Source organism: Callithrix jacchus, chromosome 4, assembly GCF_049354715.1.
Source record: "Callithrix jacchus isolate 240 chromosome 4, calJac240_pri, whole genome shotgun sequence".
NCBI lineage: Eukaryota > Metazoa > Chordata > Mammalia > Primates > Cebidae > Callithrix > Callithrix jacchus.
Genome location: NC_133505.1, coordinates 3,271,157 through 3,294,285, shown reverse-complemented (window position 1 = coordinate 3,294,285; position 23,129 = coordinate 3,271,157). Strand labels below are relative to the sequence as shown.

The following is a 23,129-nucleotide window of genomic DNA, read 5'->3' as shown; positions in this document are numbered from 1 at the left end:
CCAGGAGTGAAACATCAGACGTAAGGGGCTGGGTATGTATTTCTTCCTAATTTCGTCAAAAAATAAACAGACTGCCTTGTTTGAAAAAACACATTTATCTGGATGCTGATGTCCGAAATACTTGACTCCAGGTTGCTATACTTCTATCCGGTCTTTCCTAGGTTTCGTTTGGTCTCGCAGAATCTTCCTCCTGTTCCTTAAATATGAATATTCCCCCACAGTTCTGTCCTCAGCTTTCCACACATGTAATGATATACACATTCTGTGTTAGTCAGGGTTCCCCAGAGAAACAGAACCACGAGGATATATAAAGGTAAATAAGAGGAATTATGAGAATTGGCTCACAGGATTATGGAGATGAGACATTGCACAATATGCCGTCTGCAAGCTAGAGAATCAGAAAAACAGTGGTAGGATTCAGGTCTGGGTCCAAAGCCTGAGGAAGCAGTGGGCCAGCAGGAAGGGAGACTCTGCCGCTGGAGTCCCAGATTCTGAAGGCCGGAGGAGGCTGCATGTGGAAGCCACTTGACTGGAAAACCTAAATGCAATGGACATAACCGGATCTCAGGGTGGCAGGGGCCAAGTGGTGGCACTCAGTCACGCCCGCATCTTTCGAGTCCTTGATGGTGGCGCTGATCTCTGCAATCCCTCCAGAAGTGTGGTATCGCTTCTGCTTCACTATTTTCCTCGGTAGAGGCCGTTCTAATGACTTCCAGTTGTTCTTTCCTACCTTAATAGCCCTCATTCCATAGGTCAGGGAACTAATGTGAGGATTCTGCCAGATGCTAAGTGTGTCTATTCCAATATGCTTTCTGAACCTGGGGAAGTCACCACAGGATGGCTTCAGGGACTTACTGGACCCACTGTGAGTCAGACCTGAGCTAAACCTTCACTGGGCACCTGACTTCTGTAAGGCTCGACTGTGACTGGAGTACCATAGTGATGCTGGGGTTTCCTGGAATCAGTGTCGGCTCCGAACTGCAGTCCCTAAAGAGTGATTATTTTCTTGCTCCCAGCACTCAGTTACTCTGGTCAAAGATGGGAGGTCCCCTTGAGGAAGGCTGGGAGAAAGATTAATCCTATGAATTTTTGGTAGCATACCAGGTCCCTCCTCAAGAAGGCCCCGTTGCCACTTCATGCAAAGGGTTCTGAGTCTACACCTGGCTCGTCTGGGCACTGAGAAGCCGTGACTGCTTTTACTGAGTTAGACTTTTGTTCACTTGACCCGGTAGTTCTGTGCTTATGCAGGTCAAGTAGTTGATTGTCTTACTTGATAATTTGCCCTGGTAACAATTTAACAACTCATACGACTCTTTCCTAAATTGCATAAATACTGTGAAAGTGCTCTGACGGATTAGAAGTGCACCATTGACATATTTACCTCCTTTTTATGCATAATGGTAAGATAAAAACGTCATTCTGCTAAAAAAAAACATAGTGGCCTTTCACTTCTGGGGACACCATGATCAACTAGCTGAAGCCACAGGTCTGTGAGAGTCAGGCTATTCTGATGGCGGCTTTAACTCCTCGGTTCCCTTTGTTTGATGACTGAGTGCCACCATTTGGCCCCTGCCACCCTGAGATCCAGTTATGTCCACTGCATTTAGGTTTTCCAGTCAAGTGGCTGTGGTTTCCACATGCAGCTCAATGTCCTCAGCTTCCTCAGGGTCTTTGCACACATTACCGTCCCAACTTAAAGAATCCCATTTTCTTCCCTGTTCCAGACCTACACAGAAGATAATTGCAGAGCTCTTCAAGGATGCTGGGACTTCCCTCACAATTTATTGCTCAAAGTATCGTTGAGAGTTATATTTTCGGGACTCTCCCACCGTGAGTGAGTAGGTTTAAGTGGCAAATCTGCACTCCCTAACACTCCCATCTCCCTGAGCTTTTGAATCCCCTCCTTACATTAAGCCGAGGGAGATCAAGCATCTCCAATCCGCCTGCAGTGGACCATCTTTTGATGCATGTTTCAGCCAACAAACCACAAAAGCCCCTTCTAATTCCCTGAGCTACAACATTAAAAGCAGCACTTCTGTTTAGTGGATCCATAGCTACAAATTCAACCTGATCCAACGTCATGCTCCCTCTACCATTATCCCACTCTTCATATCGAATTCCCACACGTGTTCCCCAGATTACTGCTTATATAAATGAGAAAACTCAGTCATTGTTTTGCAACATAGGACACCTCTTCACAGCTCACACTTTGACCTTTGCCTCTAGGGCCTGCTGGGATTTAGTGTAGTTATAGGTCTTCAGCAATATCTTATATGGCACCTACCTCAAGGGAGGCCATTACTGTTTCCTCAGGCAACACAGGGCAAATCCCGTCAGACAGAGGTAGACAGGCTGATATCAGTGGGGGTGAGGAGACCTTTTCCACCCACAAAGAAAACTCATCAGAATCTAGGAGAGCTCCATGTCCCCAGCTTCATCAGGACCTTTCCACACAATCCATCCCAATTTACAGAATCGCATTCTTTCCCCAATCCATGTCCTCACTTTAACAGAAGACACCCTGTGAGGCTGGTTGTTCAAATCTATTATAATTTAGCCAATTATAGGATTGTGACTTGTGTTTGATTTTCAGCAATTTCAGTCCCACAACTGTAGGAAGTAAGACTCTCCCTAAGGGGATAATGAAAAGCTCTTAGGTCATTTATTGTGGTGCTTGAACTGAGACCTTTAAATTCCTGAGCTTACTTTTTTTCTTTCACCATTTTGCTGGGTGGCAATAGGAGCAACGAGCTAAGATATTATTTTCCTTAGTTTTCCAAAAATGTTCAAAAGTATTATTTATGCAGAGTTACTTAGTTCATTGATCCATATAAGTGGCTGATTAGGAGTAGCTGTTAAAAGGAAAACCTTAGGCTGGGTGCGGTGGCTCACGCCTGTAATTCCAGCACTTTGAAAGGCTGAAGCAAGTGGATCACCTGAGGTCAGAGTTCAAGACCAGCCTGATCAACATGACAAAACCCCATCTCTACTAAGAATATGAAAATTAGCCAGGCATGGTGGTGCATGCCTGTAATCCCAGCTACTCGGGAGGCTGAGGCATGAGAATCGGTTGAACCCAAGAGGCAGAGGCTGCAGCAAGCCAAAATTGTGCCAGTGCACTTCAGCCTACACAATAGAGCGAGACTCTGTCTCCCTCTCCCCTATCCCCCCAAAAAAGACAGACTGGGCTGGGCGCGGTGGCTCACACCTATAATCCCAGAACTTTGGGAGGCCGAGGCGGGTGGATCAGGAGGTCAAGAGATCAAGACCATTCTGGTCAACAAGGTGAAACCCCCGTCTCTACTAAAAAATACAAAAATTAGCTGGGCATGGTGGCACATGCCTGTAATCCCAGCTACTCGGGAGGCTGAGGCAGGAGAATTGCCTGAACCCAGGAGGCGGAGGTTGTGATGAGCCGAGATCGCGCCATTGCACTCCAGCCTGGGTAACAACAGCGAAACTCCGTCTCAAAAAAAAAAAAAAAAAAATACTGAATTTAACACAGTTTAATTGAGCAAAGAAGGATTCACAAATTAGGCAGCTCTCGAACCTGAAAAGGTTCAGAAATACTCTGGTGAAAGATTTGGTCACCAGAGAAAAAACATGGTCAAAGATGTGTGGACAGAAAAAGGGAAGTGAGGTACAAAAAAATAGAAGTGAGGTACAGAAACAGCCGGATTGGTTACGCGTTGGTGTTTGCCTAACACGGTGAGAAGACTTGGCTGACTGTGACTCGCTGAAACTCAATGACTGGTTCGAAGATAGGTTACAGCCTGTTATACACTCAGGTCATAGTTCACTGTGCATGGAGGAACCTTTAGGTCAAACTTGGTATGTGTAAGAAGAAAGCTTTAGGCTAAATTTAACATATCTAATGCAGATATGTGCATATTTCTATACGCAACTTATGCCATTGACTATTAGTGCTCTCTCTATACCTGGAAATAGAGTCCTTCGCATCTTTAAGTCTGATCAGATTACAGGGCCAATTCCAGAAATTCAAAAACCAATTCAGCAAATTCATCCTTAAAATTCTGTGTGTTTCTTCATCCTTAAAATTCTGTGTGTTAATTCAAAGGTGTTTCTCGAGCCAGACATGGCGGTTCCAGCTACTTGGGAGAGATCAGTTGAGCCCAGGAGAAAATCCAGCCTGGGCAACATAGTGAGATCCTCATCTCTTAAAAAAAAAAAAAATTTTCTGTAGAACCAGTCTTGTTACTAAACTCTGCATTAATAACTGTTCTCCAGAGAAACAAACCAGTAAAATATATACAGATCTATATAATTATTTATTATTGGAATTGGCACACATGACTATGAGGCCAGAGAGCTCCACAATGTACTCTCTGCACACGGAAGAACCAGGAAAGCCAGTGATATAATTTAGGCTGAGTCTGAAGGCTTGAGAAGGGAGGTGAAGTGACCACAGTCCCAGAATCTGAAGGCCCGAGAATGTGGCGCTCTGACGTCCAGCAGAGGAAAAATGGCTCCTCCTGCTCCAGAAGAGACAGCAAATTTACTTTTCCTCCCCCGTTGTTTGTTTTGTCTGTCTGGGGCCCTTCACAGACTGGATGACGCCCACACTGATGACAACGGACCTTCTCTACTCAGCCTACTGATTTAAATGCTAATCTCTTTCAGAAACACTTGCATGGAAACAATGTTGCGCCCGCTTTCTGGGCACCCCTAACCAAGTCCATGTGACCCGTAAGAGTAACCGTCACAGATTCTTTGTGTTGTATTTATTCTCTGGATTAGAACAACTCTCTGAGGCCTACAGCATTACTTTCTTCTGAGACGTTTCATTTGAATACAGAACCATGAATCCTATTACACACCGGACATTTATGACTGGAAATTCTCACAGGTCTGTAACATCGACACATGGGAATATTATCAACTTCAAATCCACTCTCCCTCCTGTGCTCTTTATCTCAATGCAATCATTCAACAAATATGTAGGGCCAGGCGCAGTGGCTTATACCCGTAACCCAACGTTATGGAAGGCTGCACTGTAAGGATAGCCCGAGCCCAAGAGTTTGAGGCTGCAGTGAGCTAAGATCATGTGGGCAACAGAACAAGACTTTCTCTAAAAAAACAAGAAAAACAAAATCACCAAATATGCAATGGCTGCTGTTCACCACATCCCTTCTAAGTGCTGAGACTACAGTAGGGGGAAAAGAAAGCCCCGATCTCTGAGACCTAAGTTATAACATAACAGGAAGAGATAAAAAATAAACAACTAAGATAAATACATAATTAGACACGGTGGTGATAAGTTCTATAGAGAAAAATTAAAATATGTGACAAGCAGTATAGAGGATACCAGGATATGTACTGGGATGCCATTTTATATAGGATCACCTTAGGAGACCTCTCTCAGCAAGTGACAAGTGACATGAAAGCAAAGGCCTTCAGGAAATAAGGTAGAAAGTCTAGGAAATTTGTGGTAAAGACAGGTCCAAGCAGAGGGAAAGGCGAATGCAAAAGTCTGGGTGTGGTTATGGCCCCAGAATCACAGCTAGAAAAGAGATTGCTTCAGGATATTTTCAACAGAAGAGTCTCCTTGATAATATTTTAAAAGTGAATGCAGTACGTGATGTTACATATGTATTACTTAAGACCACAACCACATGATTTTAAGGACATGGTATAAAAATAAAATTGCCGGAGGCACAAAAAAAGTGTCACAAGTGGCTTTCTTGTTTCCTTTGTGACACTCTGACCAGTCAGGGACTGTGGCTATCCCAGTTTCCATGGCTTGATCTTAGATTCTACCAACTTCTGGGGAGTTGTTCAAAACGGAAAGCAGCAATGCAGTTTTCTAATGATTTTTTTTTTTTTAAAGGGATTTCTCGACAGGCCCCACACCACTGGACCCCTAGAAATTTTACTGAGGTAGACGTTCCGTGAATGTTAGTCAGATTTATTTCCCATCCTCTGGCACACAAACGTCTCACCAATAAGTCCAGTGTGTTTGCTACTTCTTGCTCAGTGGATCCAATGGGCATAATGTCATCCATGTAATGGACCAGTGTGGTATCCTGCAGAAGTGAAAGGCAGTCTGGTACAGCAGATGCAACTGGAGTCGCCACTTGGTTAAGCTTACGATGATCCACTGTCATTCTCCAAGAGCCGACTGTCTTCTGCACAGGCAAAATGGGAGAGTTGAACAGCATGTGGTGGGGATCAGCCCCCCTGCATCTTTCAAGTCCTTCGTGGTGGTACTAACCTCCACAGTCCCTCCAGAAATGCAATATTCTTTTTGATTTGCCATTCTTCTAGGTAGAGGCAGCTCTAATGGCTTCCAGTTGGTCATTCCCACCATCAGAGCCCCCCACTCTAACAGTTAGGGAGCCAATGTGGGGGTTCTGCTAAGTATGTCTATGCCAGTTGTGCATTCTGGCACTGGGGAGATGACCACAGGATGAGTCCAGGGACCCACTGTTAGTTGGATGGAGTCTCCCTCCATGCCACGCTGGAGTGCAGTGGCATAATCTTGGTTCATCACAATCTGCACCTTCCGGGTTCAAGCGATTCTCCTGCCTCAGCCTCCCGAGTAGCTAGGATTACAGTCACGTGTCACAACGCCCAGCTAACTTTTGCATTTTTAGTAGAGACGACGTTTCATCAAGTTGGCCAGGATGGTCTCAATCACCTGACCTCGTGATCTGCCCACCTCTGCCTCCCAAGTGCTGGGATTACAGGGGTGAGCCACTGTGCCCAGCCAAGTCCCTACTTTAACTGGAGGAGCATAATGACATTTTGGGTCCTCTGGAATCAATGCCAGCTCAGAACCAGTGTCCAGTGGCCTGTAAAATGTCTGATCATTTCCCTTTCCCCAGGACACAGTTACCTGGTAAAAGGTCGGAGGTATCCTTGGGGAGAGACGAGAGAAAGAGTCACTGCATGAATTGTCAGTGATGTAGTGGAGCCCTTCCTCGAGGGCCTCCCCTTCATTCAAGGGGTTCTGTGCCTATAAACTGGCTCAGGTCTAGAAATTAACTGAGGGGCCAAGATTCTGTTTTTATAATTCAAATTTGTGTTTTGTCCATTCAACTCGGAAGTTTTCTGCTTGTATAAATTAAGTAGAAATGTGGTAGGCTTCCTATGAATTTCACTTCTAGGACCACTGTGATTAACTAGCCAGTGCCAGGGCTCTACATCAGTCAGACTATTTTGATTGCTGCTCTGACTCTGCTGCCCATTACGGTAGCTATGCCCACCTTGCCTTTGACAGCTGAGTGCCACCACTTGGCCCCTGCCACCTCAGGATCCAGTTACTCCCATTGTATTTAAATCTTGTAGTTGAGTGACTGCAGTTCCCTCTGTTAGATCTGACATACAGAGAAGAGCAATTACAGGGTTCTTCAAAGATGCCCTCACAAATCCATTTTGCAGACCGTGGTCAAGGATATAGCTTCCGGACCCTCCCAGCTGGGATGAGTAGGTGTAAAGTGACTCATCCACTCCACTGTGGATCCCTTCCTCTACATTAAATCAAGGGAGATCAGGCATTTCCAGCTCGCTCATAGCGGGCCATCTTTGAATCCATATTTCAGCTAACCAAGCAAATAAATCATTAGAACCTTTATTTTAACTCCCCGAGCTGCAACATTAAAAGCAGAGTCCCTATTTAGTGCACCCAAATCAATAAATTCGGCCTGATCCAACTCTTTGTTCTTTCCATCATCATCCCATACTCTTCGTGTCCGTTCCCATGCCTGTTCTCCAGATTTCTGCTTGTGTCAGTGAGACAACTCAAACAGTTCTTTTCAAGCATAGCGCACCTCCTCATGGGTCACACTTTCAACCTCACCTCCAGGGGCCTGTCAGATCTCTAGTTTGTTGAGAGCAAATTCTGACATGTGTGATATATCATATTGTTTGCTGAGGGTGGTGGCAAAGAAAACCTAGTCGGCCCCCCAAAGCAGAAAACAGTTATACCAGGACAAGAATCCATGGCCCAGGCAGGGCCCAGCATTCAGTATCGTAAAGATACCCGCTGTATGGCAGGCTTGGGGCCTGAGCCACTCCTCCTGAAAAAGGAGTTGTGGGACCTTGCTCCGGGTCTTGTGGAAGGCTGCCCTCAGATCGGCAAGTCCTTGAGCATCCAAGGGCTCAAAACCCCTCTGGATAATCGCAGCTTCGTGACTGTGAACTTTATCAACTCTTGTTACTGTGCTGCTTGAAAAGCATTCCCCTACAGAACTCGGTAGAAGCTGCCAGCAGGCGGCATAGACCCTGACAGTTCTGTCACTGTTGCTTGACTCAAAGCATCCTATAAATCTTCTGAGTAGCACGCCCATAGATAGAGTGTTGCACACTGCACCCTCTTCACTGCTCACAGCCCACCTCCATGCCTCGATGACCTAATGGGAATGGACCCCTTGCTGCACACTGTCCACCTCCTAGCCTACGTGACGTAATGGGGGTGGACCCCTTGTTTTATTGCTCACAACCCTATCACTATCCTTAGAGATGATTTCAGTCACTACCCTGCCCCCTAACCTATACCCAATAAATACAGACACTTCTGGACATTTGGGGCCTCGCCTGTCTCTGCTTATAGGTGGCATGCCCCCCCTGAGCCCAGCTGTGTTTTCCTTCTACTTCGGTGCCCTGTCTCTTTATTTCTCAGATCCTGCACCTCAGCACAGCATAAGGGACACCCCATGACCCTGTGGGGCCCTTAGCCCTACACATGCTGGAGTGCAGTGGCACAGTCTTGGCTCACTGCAACCTCCTCCTCCCAGGTTCAAGTAATTATTGTGCCTCAGCCTCGCAAGTAGCTGGGACTACAGATGCATGCCACCATGCCCAGCTAATTTTTGTATTTTTGTAGAGAAGGGGTTTTGCCATGTTGGCCAGACTGATCTCAAACTCCTGAGCTCAGGTAATCCGCCCACCTCGGCCTCCCAGAGTGATGGAATTACAGGCCGGAGCCACCTCACCTGGCGTAGCACACTCTTAAGTTAAAGAAATCAGTTTTTTGGTTACTAATCAATTCAGTTGATTAGTGCATCTTACCAATAATGCCAACTTCTGGCGTCGAGTACTCACAGAAGCCAGCCCAGTATCTATTTATTTATTCATTTTTTAATAGAGACAGTGTGTTGACATGTTGGCCAGGCTGGTCTTGAACTCTTTACCTCAAGTGATCTGCCAGCCTCAGGCTCCCAAAGTGCTGGGATTACAGGTCTGAGCCACCATGCCCAGCCTTTTTTAAAAAAAAAAAAAAAACAACACTTGGCAGCTTATAAGTATCCACACGAAATTGCCATTCGCCTATTTTGTGAAAACTTCCCTCTGCACTTAGGAGTAAAGGGCACACAATAGAATATTAATTCTTCACTTGCCTCAAAGTGCAGCCCTGTTTCTTTTTTTCTCATGAGCCTGTGTCCTAAGCATCGTTTATTTTTAGAAATGCCTGAGGAAAATCGCTCTGTGAAGAACCCACACAAGTGGCTCTGGAGATTTCAAGGAAGCCAATCTCTCCTGCACCACGAGAGCCTGCTGGAGTTGACACCACTGGGCCCTAGAATCTACAGGCCATGCAGAGCATAGGGGAGGGGGCTGGGACAGCGACGTGCTGGGGCTCGGGAAGGTGGGGCAATGTGGACTTCACTGTGGCTCAGGACAAAGAAAGGAGCATACGCGTTCCTGAGGTGGCTCAAATAAAAAAGGAGGATATGAGATCCTTTGATTTAGGTGCTTGACCACATACAAAGATTCTATCTGGTTCGAAAGGTGAGTCTCAGAAACAAAATATAAGAAAAAAGCTAAACACTTGTTTCCGCCTGGTTTCGAACCAGGGACCTTTCGCGTGTTAGGCGAACGTGATAACCACTACACTACGGAAACACCCCTGTCTGCAGGGGGCTAGAGTTGAGACACCTAGAGCAACACAATCCATCTTCCCAAGTGCCCGTCAGCAGATGCATGAATGAATTCACATCAAATAATCCATTGCAACAACAATGAACAATCTACAACTATGTGGATGAATCACACAGCAATGTTGATTAGAATAAACTAGACAGAAAAGGAAGTACTCTGTGGCTCTACTGATTTAAATTATAAAGCAGAGAAGATTCCCCTGGTCGCCAGGCAAGGTGACTCATGCCTATAATCCCAGTACTTTGAGAGGCCAAAGCAGAGGATCAGCTGAGATCAAGAGTTCGAGACCACCCTGGCCAAGAGGTGAAACTCCCGTCTCTGCTAAGTATTAGCTGGGCGTGGTGGCAGGTGCCTGTAATCCCAGCTACTCCTGAGGCAGGAGAATCACTTGAATCTGGGAGGCAGAGGTTGCAGTGAGCCGAGATCACACCATTGCACTCCAGCCTGGAGGACAAGAGTGAGAGTTCATCTCAAAAAAATAAATAAATAAAAGAAAGAAAGAAAGGAAAAAAGAAAAAAAAGATTCCCCAGTGCAGCCAGAAGTCACAATAGTGCTTCACTCTGGGGAGAGTGGGTAGTAACTGAAAAGGAACTGGAAATGCTCTCCAGTTTCCCAGTTTCCCAGGTGTGTTCATTGTGTGTGTGTGTGTGTGTGTGTGTGTGTGTGTGTGTGTGTGTAAGATGCAGGCAGTGGAAGAGAGAGGAGGGAGGGAGAGAAGGAGACAGGGAGGGATTGGGAGAGAGGTGCCCAGGAAGAGACTGATTAATGAAGAATTAATATGCTTATGGACTTGGAACTGGTTACAAAGTGCTAAATCCATAGGGCAGGCTGTCATAGAAGGCAGGCTGAAAACAATATAGACAATTCAATAAAACCAGAAGTTTGCTCTTTGAAAAGTTGTCTACATTGTCCCTGAAGTTGTCTACGTTCTTTGCAACTCCTTGTTAATCTGTAATAATTTCAAAATTAAAAGTTAAGGAAACCTGATGATTCACAGTGAAAAGTACTAAACAGTGAAAAGAAAAACAACAACAACACAGCCACGATGGAACTAAAAACAGGAGAATCCACACTCCCTGTGAGGTCACAGGGCAAACCACTGACCCCAAAACTGGAGAGAAAGAAAGGCAAACGCAGAGAACCACAGCTTAGCACAGCAGAAACCCACAGAGCAAAAGCCTCCTCGTGAATCAGTGCTGGGGCAGGGACACCTGAGCTGTACCTAACAAGCTGCTCGAGGCTTTCTGTGGACAAATCTCAGGGGAAAAATCTCCAGCTACAAATTTGTGAATTTTATCTCAGGAGCTGAACCAGGTTCTCACAATGAGGGAGAAAAATTCCCTCTGTTTCCAGCAGCGGTGAGCAAGAAGCAGATTGCAATAGACAAGAGCATTTTGTTCTTCTTAACAAGGTCTGCCCTCAGGAGAAACTATTTAACCTCAGCCTAACCTGCCGGGGTTTTATCAAGAGCCGGATAGATGTGTGGGAAGGGAAATAACCAAATCCAGCTCACTCTGGACATCCAGTCCCACCTAAAGTGGGGGAAACCTGGGAAGCGTGTTCAAAGTTCACAGTCCAGAGACACAGGATCACTGACACTCTGAACCCCAATTGTGGGACTGCAGAATGCTGTCTTCCCCCACACCTTGCCACCACATTGCTAAAGGCCTGCTCATAGTAGCTCACTTTATCCAGTACAGCATGTCCTGCTATCAAGAAAAAAGTAACAATGCACAATAAAAGGCAAAATACACGGTTTAAAGAGACAGAGAAAGCATCAGAACCAGACTCAGATAAGACAGGGATGTTGGAATTCTCATACCAGGAATTCGAAACAAGCGATTAAGATGCTGAGAATAAGATGACAGCATGTAAGGACACATGAGCAATGTAAGCGGAAAGACAAAATTCTCAGAAAGAGCCAAAAACAGGTGCTAGTGATCAAAAAACCATCGCATCAAGAGAGTGAAAAGACAAGCCACACGCTGGGAGAAAATACATGTAAAAAGTACCGTATTCAAAACACACAGAGAGTCCTTAAAACTCATCAGTAAGAACACAAACTATCCGTGAAAAAATGGCGGAAGACCTTAACAGTCGTTTCACCAAAGAGGATACACAGGTGATTAATATGCATAGGAAAAGATGCTCCATAGCACATGTTCAGGGAAATTCAAATTTTTAAAAATGAAATAACACAACATACCTATTAAAATGGCCAAAATCCAGAACGCTGCCAATGCCAAGTGCTGGTGAGGATGTGGGCAACACTAACTCTCATTCACTGCTCGTGGAAATGCAAAATGGTATCACCTGTTTGAAAGACAATTTGGCAGTTTCTTAAAAAGCTAAACACACTTTTACCATAAAATTCAGCAATTGTACTCCTTAATGTTTACCCAAAGAATAAAAAGCTTAAGTCCACAAAAAACCTGCACGTGAGTGTTTGTAACTTTATTCATAATTTTTCAAAACTTGGAAGCAACCGAAATGTCCTTCAATAGGTGAATAGTTGAGCAAACTGTGGTATACAATGAAATGCTGCTCAGTGAAAAAAAAGAAGTCAGCCACGGCCGGGCGTGGTGGCTCACGCCTGTAATCCGAGCGCTTTGGGAGGCCGAGGTGGGTGGATCACGAGGTCAAGAGATCGAGACCATCCTGGTCAACATGGTAAAACCCTGTCTCTCCTAAAAATACAAAAAATTAGCTGGGCATGGTGGCGCGTGCCTGTAGTCCCAGCTACTGGGGAGGCTGAGGCAGGAGAATTGCCTGAACCCAGGAGGCGGAGGTTGCTGTGAGCCGAGATCGCGCCATTGCACTCCAGCCTGGGTAACAAGAGCGAAACTCCATCTAAAAAAAAAAAAAGAAAAACAAAGAAATTATCCCAGATGGTGGTGTCTTCAATTCTAGGAAGCATCCCATCTCAGCAGGACGTTTGGAATCACCAAATCCCTATGCCCATCCAATTAATATTCTAAGGAAATGCGGCACCCAGAAAGAAAATGAGGAGGGTATTCATGAAGGGTGATTTGAAAGCAATTTACTAGAAGAAATTTTGGAGGGTGGCCGAAATAGCTCAGTTGGGAGAGCGTTAGACTGAAGATCTAAAGGTCCCTGGTTCAATCCCGGGTTTCGGCAGGTGTTTTGGGACTCTGTTGTACATGTCGACCTTGCTAAATTAACACCTGGCAGTGGGAACTGTGAGCTGGCCTCCAACGAAACCATCTACTAATATGTAAGTCCATAGCGACATTTATATGGCAAAGGGATACATGCATTTGTCCTTATCATGAAAACGGCTCTCGTAAGTCATTTCACAGAACGCAGTTCCGTGCCCATAAACGTGTACTCCTCCACGGATTTCAGTAATTCTTTGAGGGGAAGAAAGCGAGTTTATTCCCTACCTCATCCAGGGTGCACTTACATGTTATTAAATACGCAAGAATCAGGGCATAAGCACTTTTTTTTGGAGACAGAGTCTTGGTCTTTCCTCCAGGCTGGAGTGCAGTGGCACAATGTCAGCTCACTGCAACCTCCGCCTCCCGGGTTCAAGTCTCCTGAGTAGCTGGGTTTACATTGATTCAGTGTTTTTCGTGAGGCAGTCTTCGATTTAAAAAATATGTTGTTAGTATTGACTCAGTATTTTTTCCTGAGGCAGTGTTACATAATTAAAATAACCTAAACTGGAATATAACATAAATATTTTGAAATTATCTTACAAGGCCGGGAGCTGTGGCTCATGCCTGTAATCCCAGCACTTTGGGAGGCTGAGGCGGGCGGATCACCTGAGGTTAGGAGTTCGATACCAGCCTGGACAACAAGGTGAAACTCCGTCTCTACTAAAAATACAGAAACTAGCTGGGCCTGGTGGTGTGCACCTGTAATCCCAGCTACTTGGAAGGCTGAGGCAGGAGAATCGCTTGAACCCGGGAGGTGGAGGCTGACGTGAGCCGAGATTATGCTATTGCCCTCCAGCCTGGGCAGAGCAAGACTCTGTCGAAAGAAAGAAAAGAAAAGAAAAGAAAAGAAAGAAAGAAAGAAAGAAAGAAAGAAAGAAAGAAAGAAAGAGAGAAAGAAAGAGAGAGAGAAAGAGAGAAGGAAAGAGAAAGAAGAAAGGAAGAAAAGAAAAAAGAAAGAAAGAGAGAGAGAAAGAAAGAGAAAAGAAATTATCTTACAAGACCGTTGTGGCAGATGTTCTCTGTGTATCGCCGATAATATAGGTGAATATATTAATGGCATAGTTGGTTATTCATAGGTTATTTTTGGGAAGATAAAGTAAGAAATCCAGTTGTTTCTGAGGAGGATACGGAGATAGTTAAGTTGTAAGATCCAGGGAGATTTGATCATCATTTTACACCATGTGTATGGTTCAGGAAGGACTGAAAACCTCATACCGGACCTTTTGTCTGGAATTTCTGCTGGTAACGTTAACAAAGGAAGGTAAAGAATAAAATGGTTTTGGGACCTTGACTGCATCGGGAAACACAACTGAAGGTGCGGGTGGGTGAGGAGAGCAGATTTAAATCTTAGGTGTTACCAGCAAAAAATGTGATTCCTCCAGCCCCAGGTGCAGATCTCCAGCAGTATTTGGTTTTGGTTACAAAAGAAAGAGCAAGCGCTCAGGCTTGTGCTGTCAGAGCCAGGGCGGCGCAGGCCTCGGGACAGAGCACGGGAACGCTAGATCAGCCCCGTTTGCCCGAAGGAGGAGAAAAGGGCCGTCCTCCGGCGTTGATGTCATGTGTGATAAATTCATTCCCTGGCTGTAGCTTTACATGTGAACGTCGGAGGTTTGTAAACACCGTCGGAATGTGCAAGACGGGTCCTCAAAAGCCAGAATGAAATTCTCCGAGACGGGTGAAGAGGACGTGTGACTGCAGGAACTGTGTCAGAGAGTTTCCTTTCGTGTGATTTTTCGGCAAGTAGAATCCTCAGTTCTTGACAACCAGGATAAGAGCTCTTGAAGACAGGGAGAAGGAAACAAGGAAGCACCTGCAGCGAGGCGAGACGGCGCCACTGCCCTCCAGCCTGGGCGACACAGCGAGACTCCGTCGGTAAGGGAATATCTTTTTTTTTTTTTTTTTGAGATGGAGTTTCGCTCTTGTTACCCAGGCTGGAGTGCAATGGCGCGATCTCGGTTCACCGCAACCTCCGCCTCCTGGGTTCAGGCAATTCTCCTGCCTCAGCCTCCCCAGTAGCTGGGATTACAGGCACGCGCCACCATGCCCAGCTAATTTTTGTATTTTTAGTAGAGACGGGGTTTCACCATGTTGACCAGGATGGTCTCGATGTCATGACCTCGTGATCCACCTGCCTCGGCCTCCCAAAGTGCTGGGATTACAGGCGTGAGCCACCGCGCCGGGCAGGAATACCTTAAGAGTAACACTAGAATTCCGACACTTTTTCCTGGCGCCAGCGTCAGTTTTAGAATCAACAAAATCGTTACTCGCTGATTCATTTAACTGTTAATATAGTCGTTAAAAGTGTTGTAGGCGTCAGTGAGCTTGAAAGTTCCCAAAACACAAAGGAAACCCCAGGCTTATGTAGAGAGAGAGTTCCTGACGCTGAGATGCCCTCGACTTGTCTCCAGGTGATAAAACCACTAGCCTGACCAAGGATGGCAGAGCACATGTAACCTATTCTGGACTCTTCGACCCGGGCCGAAATCTCCAGTTCCCTGGAGAGACACACAGCAAGTGCTGTTAAATGAGACTTAACACTTGGCGGGGTGCCACGACAATCTTGCCCTTCTGCAAACCTCTGTAGTGCTTTTCTACCACCCTCGAAAAACATAACAGCTTTACTATGTGATTCTGGTACTGTTGGGCTACCTCAGTTTCCACCCCTGGGTATCTTCGCTGATGACATCGATGCTTACGTCTGTGACTCCAGAGACACTGAGAAGGCCCAATTCGACTTCCTTTCGGCGGCGCTGAAAACAATAGGTCCTTAAGTGACAAGTCACTAAAGAGAAGTTTGCAACTTGCGATCCGGTACACTGACACGCCTCTAAAAAGAGAAGGCTGCTGGCCGGGCGCGGTGGCTCACGCCTATAATCCCAGCGCTTTGAGAGGCCGAGGCGGGTGGATCACGAAGTCAACAGATCGAGACCATCCTGGTCAACATGGTGAAACCCCGTCTCTACTAAAAATACAAAAATTAGCTGGGCATGGTGGCGCATGCCTGTAATCCCAGCTACTCGGGAGGCTGAGGCAGGAGAACTGCCTGACCCCAGGAGGCGGAGGTTGCGGTGAGCCGAGATCGCGCCATTGCACTCCAGCCTGGGTAACAAGAGCGAAAATCAGTCTCAAAAAAAAAAAATAATAAATAAAGAAGAGAATGCTGCTGAGTCTCATACCGCCTTCGCGTTAGCCCTACTCTTCAAGGAGCAGTGACGTTCAAATATATATAGTTGTCTAACAACAACAAAATTAAATAAAAGAGGAGATTCTCTTCACTCACCATTGAAAATCCTATTCCACATCTTCTGTCAAAGATTTATCGGTGGATTTTCTAGTCTGATTAGAGTTAAAATAGCTTGGACTTCCTTGGTAAGACCGGTGAATATTCTCATTAATGTCTCTTTTGAAGGGGGTAAGAAGGAAAAGAGAAGTTCCGTTTTATTTAGAAAAACAAAAATGTCAATGAATTTATGTGTGTTTTCCTTTAAACGAAAGTTGCCGTCATGTGGCCGGTTAGCTCAGTTGGTTAGAGCGTGGTGCTAATAACGCCAAGGTCGCGGGTTCGATCCCCGTACGGGCCATTGGATAACTAGTTTGGAATTTCGCTTTCCCGAATAGGAGGGTTATTTTAAATCACTGCTGCTTTGAATCGAAAATTAAGGCATGAAGCGAGGAAGCTGTTCACTTTTGTTTCCCTTTATTGTAAAAAATAAAAAGAACAGGCCGGGCACGGTGGCGAAAGCGTAATCCCAGCACTTTGGGAGGTGGGAGGATCATCGGAGTTCAGTAGTTTGGAGACCAGCCTGACCAACATGGTGAAACCCAGTATCTACTAAAAATACAAAAATTAACCGGGTCTGGTGGCGCGTGCCTGTAATCCCACCTACTCTGGAAGGGGAGACAGAATAATCGGTTGAATCGGAGGAGGCTGCAGTGAACCGAGATCGCGCCACTGCACTCAAGCCTGGGCAACAAGAGTGAAACTCCGTCTCAAAACAAGCAAAAGACAACAACAACGAAAGATACAAGCACTAGGGAGGATGCGCTGAAGATCCGGTAGGGGTGGGTGTGGCAGCTGCAGGGGGTGTTTAAGGGAATGGGGATAAGGAGAGATATGACATTTGCCTGCTTAGTTTTCAGTGAAACGTTAGGAGGCAATATACACTTTTTTCATTCTCAACATTCAAAAGGAGGCAATGTTATTTTGACGCATTAAACGCGTTTCCGCAGGGAAAGGGAAGCAGGCTCGGCGTGGCCAGTGATTTGGTGAGAGTGTGGTACTAACAGAAGCGAGATGAAAGGTTTTGTTCCCCAAAAGACTGAGCCCCATTCTTTTTTTTTTCTGATCCCAGGCAGTTTCCAAGGCAGAGAAATGCCCACTGCACGTGAGGCTGCCACCGGCTTTCACCGAAAATGTCTCCCCTTTAGCTTAAAGAGCGTGGAAGTGAATGCGGTGTTTCAAGAGTTGCCCGTTCTCGGCACAGCCTGTCCGCAGCCCTGCACACCTGGACGACCAGGTTTGTGGTTTCGTTCGTTCACCCGCAGTGCCCCGGACGGCGCCGCTGACAACTTCGTAAACTCACCTGACAAGCAGAGCGACGATCCAAATATCGAGCCACATAGTAAGAAGATCTTTTGGTTTAGTTTGAGGAACGTTACCCCGCCGGACTGTGGTTGCCTCCCAGCCTCTCTCTCCTCCACCATCTTACTCGCCGCTGAGAGAGGAGGTCCGTCTGCTCAGACCCCGCCCCAAAGCTTCCACCTTCTTCCTCTGGGATGCCTGTCTCTCTCTCTGTGTCTCTCTGTCTGTCTCTCTCTGTCTCTCTCTCTCTCTGTCTGTCTCTCTCTGTCTCTGTCTCTCTATTCCCACCCCCCGCCCCCCACCGCCGCCGCCGATTCTCCTGTCTCCTATTTCTCTAGGATGGCAGGGAGGAGTAAAAGTGTTGGGGACCTGGGAGGAGGGGGAGCGGCCCGTGGCGGGGGTCGGGGATGGGAGTTGGGGTAGAGGGGCGATGTTGAGGCTGAGTCGGGTCGGTCGACTTCAGGGTGGAGCTCTGTGTAGGAGCCCACCTGAGAAAAAGGGTGGCTTGCATCCCGCATCCCACAGCCCCGCCTTCATTGATTCAACGTTTCTTTGGATGTCCCCTTTCTTTTTGACAGTAGTCACGCCCAGGGAAAAAAGCTGTGTGTGCCTCAGAGACGCCAGGAGTGAGGGAAAAAATACTAATGAAGAAGATTCACGTGGGAAAAAAAAATTTTTTTAAGCTTCTCTGATTTTAAAGCGTTCTAATAGTCTTTTCAACCAGCTCCTTTCTCACGTCGAAAAAGACGAAAAGTAGAAATAAAATCTTGTAGATTTGGCTCCTTTGACGCTTGTCTATTCCACATGCAAATGGCAGCCCCACTTTGGAAAGTACATTTACAGGACTGTCAATATGGCTTTCAAGAAGGAAAAAGGTAAGCACCATCGAGCCAGCCAGGAGTCGAACCTAGAATCTTCTGATCCGTAGTCAGACGCGTTATCCATTGCGCCACTGGCCCGTGCTTGGGCAAGTGCCCTCAATATTACTGATTTCATAACTATGCGGTATTGTATTACTGGGCCCAGAAAAAGATCATTGCTTCCTTATTTAGGTAGGAATTAAAACCCCAAACCACACGAATTCTAGGAATGCATGTTTGCTTTTGTGGTTTGTTTGCATAACAGACATTCACATAAAGTGTCATTATTGAAAATAACGAGCAATTTTCATCTTGTAAACATTATATATGTGCTCAGATGAATGTCTTTCCTTCAAAGCACTGTGTTTCCTTCAAACACAGTTGCTGTTTCCACCTTCTCTTTGCTGCGTGTGCCTACTTTTGAGCTTTCTGTTACTTATTTTTCAGGCCAATCAGCTGCTCTTACCTGAATTTCATTTTTTATATACCTACATTAAGCACTAATGCTGTATGTGGATCAGTAATGAGCAATCTGCATTATTTTAACTTTCCATATTGCAAAAAAATAAAGTGCTTTGTCATACATTTCTGGAAGCATTAGTCATAGTTTTCCCCTCTTCTTTTCCAAAAGGTAAAAACAAGTACCCACTCACTTTGGATAAATTTATTGTAAAATGGTATTATAACCCAAAGTAGCAGACAAGGACACTCAAATTTAACAAGGAGTCAAGAATTCAGGAAAGTACACGTTTTTAAGAATCACATTTGACATAGAAACTTATAAACTAGGAACTTTACTTGCAAAGCTGTTCAAAGTAGGCAAACGCGTGGAAAATGAAGACTTGCTTATAAGGAGACGAAGTTTCGTAAGGGTTTAAGAAGGAGGTCATGCAAGGTGCGGTGGCTCACGCCTGTAATCCCAGCACTTTGGGAGGCCGGGGCGGGTGAATCACAAGGTCAAGAGTTCAAGACTAGCCTGGCCAACATGGTGAAACCCCATCTCCACTAAAAATACAAAAATTAGCAGGGCGTGGTGGCACATGCCTGTAATTCCAGCTACTCGGGAGGCTGAGGCAGAAGAATTGCCTGAACCCAGGAGGCGGAGGTTGCAGTGAATCAAGATCTCCCCATTGCACTCCAGCCTGGGCAACAAGAGTGAAACTCCATCTCAAAAGAAGAAGAGGAGGAAAACGAAGAGGAGAAAGAGGAGATCAGAAGCCAGAATGTATCTTCTTTGTGCCTCTATCTCCTCGTTTATACAAAACGCTTTGAAGAGCAACTGATGCATATGGTCATCCTAAATTTTTTGGCTTCCTCCAGCTGTGAGATCAGGACAAACACTAAATTAAGTTTGGCGCCTGAGAATGCTGTGTGTGTGTGTGTGTGTGTTTTATATATATATAAACACGGGGTTTCACCATGTTGGTCAGGCTGGTCTTGAACTTCCGACCTCAGGTGAGAATGCTTTAAGAAAGCTGTCATACCATTAATCTAAAAGTGAAATTGGATTCCTCCTATTCTCCCTGTTGCATCTGTCTTGTCTGCCATTTTGATTAGATGTAACACAACCAATATTTTCTTTTTCTTTGAGACAGAGTCTCACTCTATTGCCCAGGCTGGAATGCAGTGGCGCGATCTCCGATCACTGCAGTGGTTTTCCTGCCTCGGGCTCCCGATTAGCTGGGACTACAGGCATGTGCCACTACCCTCTGCTTTTTTTTTTTTTTTTTTTTTTTTTTTTTGCATTTTTAGTAGAAATGGGGTTTCACTGTGTTGATCTCCAACTCCTGACCTCAGACGATCCGCTTCGGCCTCCCACAAGTGCTGGGATCATAGGCATGAACCATCGCCCCTGGCTTTCAAATACATTCAAATACATAGGTGCGCTGTAAAAAGCCTCAACGTTAGAACTCACAACTTTCCATCCTAATGAAAGCTAACTAACCTCTGGGGGGAATGCTGAAAGCAGCAAATTGGAAATCCAACCAGAAAACAGTAACACCGTAAGCGGGACTCGAACCTGCGCTAGAAGAACACTGTCAATTTTATAGACCCAACGCCTTAACCACTCGGCCATCGAAGCCTTCGGATGGGGCTTTTACTCATACGAAGTTGTGTTAGGCTCCTTGACTCTCACTCGGGTTCCCACGGCAGGTTAATACCACCATGTCTGTGTTTACCACTGTTTATATACCTACCAGTCCCTTTCAACAAGGAGCTCCTGGGAGACGTGACAGCGTCTTAAGCTTTACTTATTCTCTGACTTTCGATACATCAGAAACTTGTTTGGTGCTTAGTCGACGCTCTTGTTGCTGGAACCAATCCCCAGAGACTCAAGCGTCTGTTCCCTGTTCCTCGCTCCGGTTCCTGTCTTTTCTTCTCTCCGTATCCAGAACATACTGTAGTCGGCTCTTGATACACTCTCAATTTCCCTGCCTCTCCCACTCTCTACTCCTTTGGCAAAGCCACAACCGGGGCTGCTCAACATGGCGAAAGAAAAACATACAATCAGTTGACAGATGTCACTTTAAATTCATGTAGACCTGTTTTCGGCTCCTTTGGATAGAGGCCAAGGAGTGTGATTGCTGGGTCGTATGGTAAAAATATGTCTGGTGTTGTCAGAAACCCCCAAACTGTCTTCCAAAGTAGCTGCACTGTTTTGCATTCCCACCACCAATGAATGAGAGTTCCCGTTGCTCCATATCCTCAGCACTGCGGTTGTCAGTGTTCTGGAGTTTGGCCGTTCTAGTAGGTGGGACAGAGTAAGACTCCGTCTGAAAAAAAAAAGAAGAAAGAAAGAAAAGAAAAAATAGTTTTCCTGAGTCCAATCAGGAGCTAAAGATAACTAGACAAAAACCAAGCACAAAGCTTTTCAGCTAGAGGAAACCTTCGGTGCAAAGTCCACCGGTGAGAGAGGGGGACTGAATTCGTGGAGTTGACCGAGTATCCGGCATAGAACTCAGGAGACAGCAAACCACGACCTGCAGATGAAGAGGCATTTAAGAGTTAGAAACGCAGGGATTTCAGGAAGTTATATATAACGAGTGTTATACAAGATGACACCTCTAAAACGTGTGTAATGCATGTTTTTTGGTTTTTTGTTTTTGTTTGTTGTTGAGACAGAGTTTCGCTATTTTCGCCCAGGCTGAAGTGCAATGGCGCTATCTCGGCTCACTGCATCACTGCAACCTCCGACTCTCGGGTTCAAGCGACTCTTCCGCCTCCGCCTCCCAAGTAGCTGGGACTACAGGCACTTGCCACCACGCCCCGCTGATTTCTTGTATTTTTAATAGAGACGGGTTTGGATGGTCTAGATGGTCCAGATTCTTGAAATCTGGTCCAGATTCTTAAAATGTTAGTTTCTGCCTCCTCTTTCCTTTATCTTGTCAAAATAACCAGGATCTGAGGCTTGGGCGTGGTGGCTAGCTCCTGTAATCCCTGTACTTTGGGAGACCGAGGCGTTTGGATCACCTGAGGTCAAGAGTTCGAGACCAGCCTGACTAACATGGAGAAACCCAGTCTCTACTAAATATACAAAATTAGTCGGGCGTGGTGGCACATGCGTGTAACCCCAGCTACTTGGGAGACTGAGGCAGGAGAATCGCTTCAACCCGAGAGACAGAGGATGCAATGAGCCAAGAACGTGCCATTGCACCCCAGCATGGGCAACAAGAGTGAAACTTCGTTTCAAAAAATAACCGGAATCAGATCTGGTATGAATTAACTTCTAAGAAAGTCAGTTAAATTTCCTTCAGTAAGTTTGAAAGAATCCATGTATCAGAAGGATCATGAGAGTTCTGTTAGTGCACCGGGCATAGGGGTTGGCGATGCACTCGCGGGTAGTCACTTATTACAGGCAAGGGTGTTAACTGAGTTTTACACTAGGAGGCAAAATGAGAAAATAATCTCTCTGAATGTAGGTTAGGAAAATGGAAATGCCCTCCTAGCGTATGTCTATCCCAGAAGAAAAACTGTACTGAAGTTGGTGATTTTTTGCCAAATGGTCCGGTTCCCTCCCTTCACTCAGAATGGTTTCCTCCTGCTGGGAACTCACTTCAAACCGAGCTGAACGCTCCCTGAGTCCTGGGAGAAGGTCGCGTTTGTAGAGAAGGCTCCTTCCTGGCAGGGAGCGAGGCCGGGAGTCCGTCCAGGGCACACGAAGTCGCGCTCCCAGTTCCCACTGGGAGGAACCCACTGGAATTGAAATGTCCAAGGTCAAGCCCGGCTGAGAACGGAGTCCCAGAGGATCTTCTCGGGTGGTTGAAACGCAGTGGGGGAAGGCCGTAGCGAAAATCCAAGAGTCTCGTAGTTCAATGCAGATCATCTTTTTTTTTTTTTTTTCTTTTAGACAATGTCCGTCTCTGTCGCCCAGGCTGGAGTGCAGTGGTTCGATCTTGGCTCACTGCAATCTCCGCCTCCCGAGTTCAAGCAATGCCCTGCCTCAGCCTTCCCAGTAGCTGGGATTATAGGCGCCTGCCACCACACCCGGCTAGTATTTTTAATAGAGACGGGGTTTCACTATCTTGGCCAGGCTGGTCTTGAACTCCTGACCTCGTGATCCACCCGCCTCGGCCTCCCAAAGTGCTGGGATTACAGGTGTGCGCCAC

At 46.0% G+C, this 23,129-nt stretch overlaps 1 protein-coding gene and 4 non-coding genes across 6 annotated transcripts in view; 2 read left to right on the top strand and 3 right to left on the bottom strand.

Moving 5' to 3' along the window:
• The window catches only part of LOC128931906 (uncharacterized), a 236,025-nt gene extending 218,221 nt beyond the window's left edge, over window positions 1-17,804 (bottom strand). Inside the window, exons 1-3 of one of the 2 annotated variants that reach the window (XR_008481005.2) lie at window positions 17,664-17,804; window positions 12,108-12,214; window positions 5,911-6,146 (exon numbers count right to left, since the gene is read on the bottom strand). The gene's annotated coding sequence lies outside the window, so the exon portion shown is untranslated. Of the gene's footprint in view, window positions 1-5,910; window positions 6,147-12,107; window positions 12,215-17,663 lie in introns of those variants that run through there. The other variant, XR_013533582.1, reaches the window with a different exon arrangement.
• On the bottom strand, window positions 9,792-9,864 carry TRNAV-AAC (transfer RNA valine (anticodon AAC)). Its single transcript has one exon. It is a non-coding gene; the product is annotated as a tRNA-Val (tRNA).
• Window positions 12,967-13,039, top strand: TRNAF-GAA (transfer RNA phenylalanine (anticodon GAA)). The gene has a single exon. It is a non-coding gene; the product is annotated as a tRNA-Phe (tRNA).
• Window positions 16,588-16,661, top strand: TRNAI-AAU (transfer RNA isoleucine (anticodon AAU)). The gene has a single exon. It is a non-coding gene; the product is annotated as a tRNA-Ile (tRNA).
• Window positions 17,805-18,548: 744 nt separating the features above from the next.
• Window positions 18,549-18,621, bottom strand: TRNAR-ACG (transfer RNA arginine (anticodon ACG)). The gene has a single exon. It is a non-coding gene; the product is annotated as a tRNA-Arg (tRNA).
• Between the last annotated feature and the right edge of the window lie 4,508 nt (window positions 18,622-23,129).